Below are 6000 nucleotides of genomic sequence, written 5' to 3' on the forward strand. Positions count from 1 at the left end.
ATAAAATATCCCATGCCACAATTTGAAGAAGAAAAGGGGAGTTCTTCCTGTGTCCCAGCCAACATTTTCCCCTCAAACAACATCACGAAAAATAGAGGGGCCGAAATTCAGGTGTACCAGAAAGCTGACGCACCTATGAGTTTTTAGCTGGTACTCACTGCTGGAACTCTTGGTGCGGTGAGTCGATCCGTTTTCAGGATTTTGAATTTTTTTCAAAGCTCTACAGGAAATGGATCAAAATGGGGGTGGGCCTTAGCCTCAAAGCCAGACTGACTGGCTGAAAATGGGTCGTTTGGGTCGTTTGTGCCGTCCTCCACTGTCAATCAAAGTGGTGATGTCATAGTGCGTGTACGTCACCACGCTCTCGCCCCTCCGTTAAAGGGGAGAGATTCAATCATTTTTTAACTTTGGCCACTGGGCCACCAGGGAGGGTTTCAGTCAGGCCAGCAGCCTGGCACCCAAGATGGGGTGCCAGTCTGCCCGGCCAAACCCGGGGCTAGTACTTTGCCAGCCGATCGGCAATTCAGCCAGCAAAAATTTTTGCATTGCGACCGTGGCAGAGGGCCCTCCATTTTCAGGGTGGCCATGTAGTTAGCCACGCAGTCTTCAGAGGGTACACTGGTAGAAAAACCTGCTGGGGTCACCGCATGGCAGGGGACCGACGGATCGAGTTGAAAATGGATAGATGCGTAGTTATTTTATTTTAATATGGTGGTGCATCTACTTGGGCGGGATGGGGTCCAGGCTGAAAAATCCCTGACCTGAACTTTGATCAGGTCGGTCTCTTGACCCCAAAGCGGCGGCTATTCCATTTTTAGGAATGGCCGCCGCAAACGCACATTAACCGGTTTCTTTGAGACCCAGAATTTCGGCCCCAGAGTATCTGCTCATTTATCTTATTGGTGTTTGTGGGTACTTGTTGCATGCAAATTGTCTGCCATGTTTCCCTACACTATAATAATGCCCACATTTAGAAGTACTTTACATAAGAACATGAGAAATAGAAACAGGAGTAGGCCATACAGCCCCTCGAGCCTGCTCCGCCATTTAATACAAGCATGGCTGATCCGATCATGGACTTAGGACCACTTCCCTGCCCGCTTCCCATAACCCCTTATTCCCTTATCAGTTAAGAAACTGTCTATTTCTGTCAAATTTATTCAATGTCCCAGCTACCACAGCTCTCTGAGGCAGTGAATGCCACAGATTTACAACCCTTTGGGAGAAGAAATTCCTCCTCATCTCTGTTTTAAATGGGTGGCCCCTTATTCTGAGTCCATGCCCTCTAGTTCTAGTCTCGCCCATCAGTGGAAACATCTTCTCTGTATCGACCTTATCAAGCCCCCTCATAATCTTATATGTTTCAATAAGATCACCTCTCATTCTTCTGAATTCCAATGAGTAGATGCCCAACCTACTTAATCGTTCTTCATAAGTCCACCCCTCATCTCCGGAATCAACCTAGTGAACCTTCTCTGAACTGCCTCCAAAGCAAGTATATACTTTCGTAAATGTGGAAACCAAAACTGCATGCAGTATCCCAGGTGTGGCTTCACCAATACCCTGTATAACTGTAGCAAGACTTCCCTGCTTTTATACTCCATCTCCTTTGCAATAAAGGGCAAGATACCATTGGCCTTCCTGATCACTTGCTGTACCTGCATACTAACCTTTTGTGTTTCATGCACAAGTACCCCCAGGTCCCGCTGTACTGCAGCACTTTGCAATTTTTCTCCATTTAAATAATAAATTGCTCAGAGTTAAAATATATGAACAGTCTTTAGATGGTAGTGTATAAACCAGACACCTCAAGTCGCTGGAGAAATACCACCAACGATGTCTCCGCAAGATCCTACAAATCCCCTGGGAGGACAGACGCCACCAACATTAGCGTCCTTGACCTGGCCAACATCCCCAGCATTGAAGCACTGACCACAGTTGATCAGCTCCGCTGGGCAGGCCACATAGTTCGCATGCCAGGCACGAGACTCCCAAAGCAGGCGCTCTACTCGGAACTCGTCCATGGCAAACGAGCCAAAGGTGGGCAGAGGAAACGTTACAAGGACACGCTCAAAGCCTCCCTGATAAAGTGTGACAACCCCACTGACACCTGGGAGTCCCTGACCAAAGACCACCCTAAGTGGAGGAAGAGCATCCAGCAGGGCTCTGCGCCTCAATGCGAGGAATATTCGTAATAAGGTGGACGAATTAACTGCACAGGCTCCAATTAATGAATATGATATAATTGGCATCACGGAGACATGGCTCCAGGGTAACCAAGGCTGGGAACTCAACATTCAGGAAGGATAGACAGAAACGAAAAAGAGGTGGGGTAGCGTTGCTGGTTAAGAAGAAAATTAACGCAATAGTAAGGAAGAACATTAGCCTGGATGATGTGGAATCATTGGTATGGGTGGAACTGCGGAATACCAAAGGGCAGAAAACACTAGTGGGAATTGTATACAGACCACCAAACAGTAGTAGTGAGGTTGGGGACAGCATCAAACAAGAAATTAGGGATGCGTGCAATAAAGGTACAGCAGTTATCATGGGTGACTTTAATCTACATATAGATTGGCTAACCAAACTGGTAGCAATACAGTGGAGGAGAATTTCCTGGAGTGTATTAGGGATGGTTTTCTAGACCAATATGTCAAGGAACCAACTAGAGGGCTGGCCATCCTAGACTGGGTGATGTGTAATGAGAAAGGACTAATTAGCAATCTTGTTGTGCGAGACCCCTTGGGGAAGAGTGACCATAATATGGTAGAATTCTTTATTAAGATGGAGAGTGACTAATTCAGAGACTAGGGTCCTGAACTTAAGGAAAGGTAACTTCGATGGTATGAGACATGAATTGGCTAGAATAGACTGGCAAATGATACTTCAAGGGTTGACGGTGGATAAGCAATGGCAAACATTTAAAGATCACATGGATGAACTTCAACAATTGTACATTCCTGTCTGGAGTAAAAATAAAACAGGGAAGGTGGCTCAAGAGTGGCTAACAAGGGAAATTAAGGATAGTGCTAAATCCAAGGAAGAGGCATATAAATTGGCCAGAAAAAGCAGCAAACCTGAGGACTGGGAGAAATTTAGAACTCAGCAGAGGAGGACAAAGGGTTTAATTCGGAGGGGGAAAATAGAGTATGAGAGGAAGCTTGCCGGAAATATAAAAACGGATTGCAAAAGCTTCTATAGATTCAGGTGAATTTATAATGGGGAACAAAGAAATGGCAGACCAGTTGAACAAATACTTTGGTTCTGTCTTCACAAAGGAAGACACAAATAACCTTCCGAAACACTAGGGGACTGAGGGTCTAGTGAGAAGGAGGAACTGAAGGAAATCCTCATCAGGTGGGAAATTGTGTTAGGGAAATTGATGGGATTGAAGGCCAATAAATCCCCGGGGCCTGATAGTCTGCATCCCAGAGTACTTAAGGAAGTGGCCCTAGAGATAGTCGATGCATTGGTGATCATTTTCCAACAGTCTATTGACTCTGGATCAGTTCCTATGGACTGGAGGGTATAGCTAATGTAACCCCACTTTTTAAAAAAGGAGGGAGAGAGAAAACAGGTAATTATAGACCGGTCAGCCTGACATCAGTAGTGGGGAAAATGTTGGAATCAATTATTAAAGATGAAATAGCAGCGCATTTGGAAAGTAGTGACAGGATCGGTCCATGTCTGCATGGATTTATGAAAGGGAAATCATGCTTGAGAAATCTTCTGGAATTTTTTGAGGATGTAACTGGTAGAGTGGACAAGGGAGAACCAGTGGATGTGGTGTATTTGGACTTTCAAAAGGTTTTTGACAAGGTCCCACACAAGAGATCGATGTGCAAAATTAAAGCACATGGTATTGGGGGTAACGTACTGACGTGGATAGAGAACTGGTTGGCAGACAGGAAGCAGAGAGTCGGGATAAACACGTCCTTTTCAGAATGGCAGGCAGTGACTAGTGGAGTGCCGCAGGGCTCAGTGCTGGGACCCCAGCTATTTACAATATACATGAATGATTTAGATGAAGGAATTGAGTGTAATGTCTCCAAGCTTGCAGATGACACTAAGCTGGGTGGTGGTGTGAGCTGTGAGGAGGATGCTAAGAAGCTGCAGTGTGACTTGAACAGGTTAGGTTAGTGGGTAAATGCATGGCAGATGCAGTATAATGTGGATATGTGTGAAATTATCCACTGTGGGGGCAAAAACACGAAGGCAGAATATTATCTGAATGGTGGCAGATTAGGCAAAGGGGAGGTGCAACGAGACCTGGGTGTCATGGTTCATCAGTCACTGAAAGTTGGCATGCCGGTACAGCAGGCGGTGAAGAAGGCAAATGGTATGTTGGCCTTCATAGCGAGGGATTTTGAGTATAGGAGCAGGGAGGTCTTACTGCAGTTGTACAGGGCCTTGGTAAGGCCTCACCTGGAATATTGTGTTCAGTTTTGGTCTCCTAATCTGAGGAAGGACGTTTTTGCTATTGAGGGTGTGCAGCGAAGGTTCACCAGACTGATTCCCGGGATGGCAGGACTGACATATGAGGAGAGACTGAATCAACTGGGCCTGTATTCACTGGAGTTTAGAAGGATGAGAGGGGATCTCATAGAAACATATAAAATTCTGACGGGATTGGACAGGCTCGATGCAGGAAGAATGTTCCCGATGTTGGGGAAGTCCAGAACCAGGAGACACAAGTCGAAGGATAAGGGGTAAGGCATTTAGGACTGAGATGAGGAGAAACCTCTTCACTCAGAGAGTTGTTAACCTATGGAATTCCCTACCGCAGAGAGTTGTTGATGCCAGTTCATTGGATATATTCAAGAAGGAGTTAGATATGGCCCTTGCAGCTAAAGGGATCAAGGGGTATGGAGAGAAAGCAGGAAAGGGGTACTGAGGGAATGATCAGCCATGATCTGATTGAATGGTGGTGCAGGCTCGAAGGGCCGAATGGCCTGCTCCTGCACCTATTTTCTATGTTTCTATGTTTCTCTCACCATTCAAGCAAAGCTTTCATTTATGAGCTGCTGACGTAACAGTTTTGCAGTTGCCTAAGTACCACGGGGCTTCTCCTATGGTGGGGCGGGGGAGGGGGTGATGGCATGGGTTAATCGCCAGGCTCCTCATCCTCCTCTTCTTCCTCTGCCTCCTCCCCTTTATCCTGAGATAGCCCTGCAGTCCCCTGTGGCAATTCCTGTCCCCTCATGATGGCTAAGTATTACAAAATGCAACACACCACAATGAACTCAGCGACTTGCTCAGGGTGATATTGCAGACTGCCTCCAGAGTGCTCCAGGCATCGGAAGCACTGATTCAGCACTCCAATTGTCTTTTCAACGAAATTGCATGTGGCTATATGGATGTTATTGTAGTGATGCTCGGCATCTGTCTGAGCCTTACGGAGCGGGTGTCAAGAGCCAGGTGGCAAGGCCATACCCTTTGTCCCTCAGCATTCAGCAGTGACCTTGTGGCTGACTTTAAACATGTCTGAGACACTGCTCTCATGCAAGATGTACGCATCGTGGATGTTCCCTGGAAAATTGGCATTCGCTACCATGATGCGTTGTGTGTGGTCGACAACGAGCTGCACGTTCAGGGAGTGGAATCCCTTTCAGTTCCAGTCCACCTCCGATTCCTCTAAAGGTGCTCGCAGGGCGATGTGCGTACAGTCTCTGACACCCTGGACCTTGCGGAAGTTTGCTATTCTTGCAAAACCCAAAGCTCTCTCACTCTGTGCCTCCCTGGTCATTGGGAAGTTTATAAAGTCCATCCTGCATGAGTAAAGTGCTTCAATTACCTGCCGAATGCAACTATGTGTGGCGTGCTGAGAGATGCAGCATATGTCGCCAGCTGATACCTGAAAAGAGCCGGATGCATAGAAGGAACGTGCCGCAGTCACCTTCACCTCGACAGGCAGTGCGGTCCTGATGGTGCTGATAGGTTGCAGGTCTCCTTTAATTAGCTGCCATATCTCATTGATGACCTCTTTTTGGAAGCGCAGCC

This window comes from Pristiophorus japonicus, chromosome 7 (assembly GCF_044704955.1).
Source record: "Pristiophorus japonicus isolate sPriJap1 chromosome 7, sPriJap1.hap1, whole genome shotgun sequence".
Classification (NCBI taxonomy): domain Eukaryota; kingdom Metazoa; phylum Chordata; class Chondrichthyes; family Pristiophoridae; genus Pristiophorus; species Pristiophorus japonicus.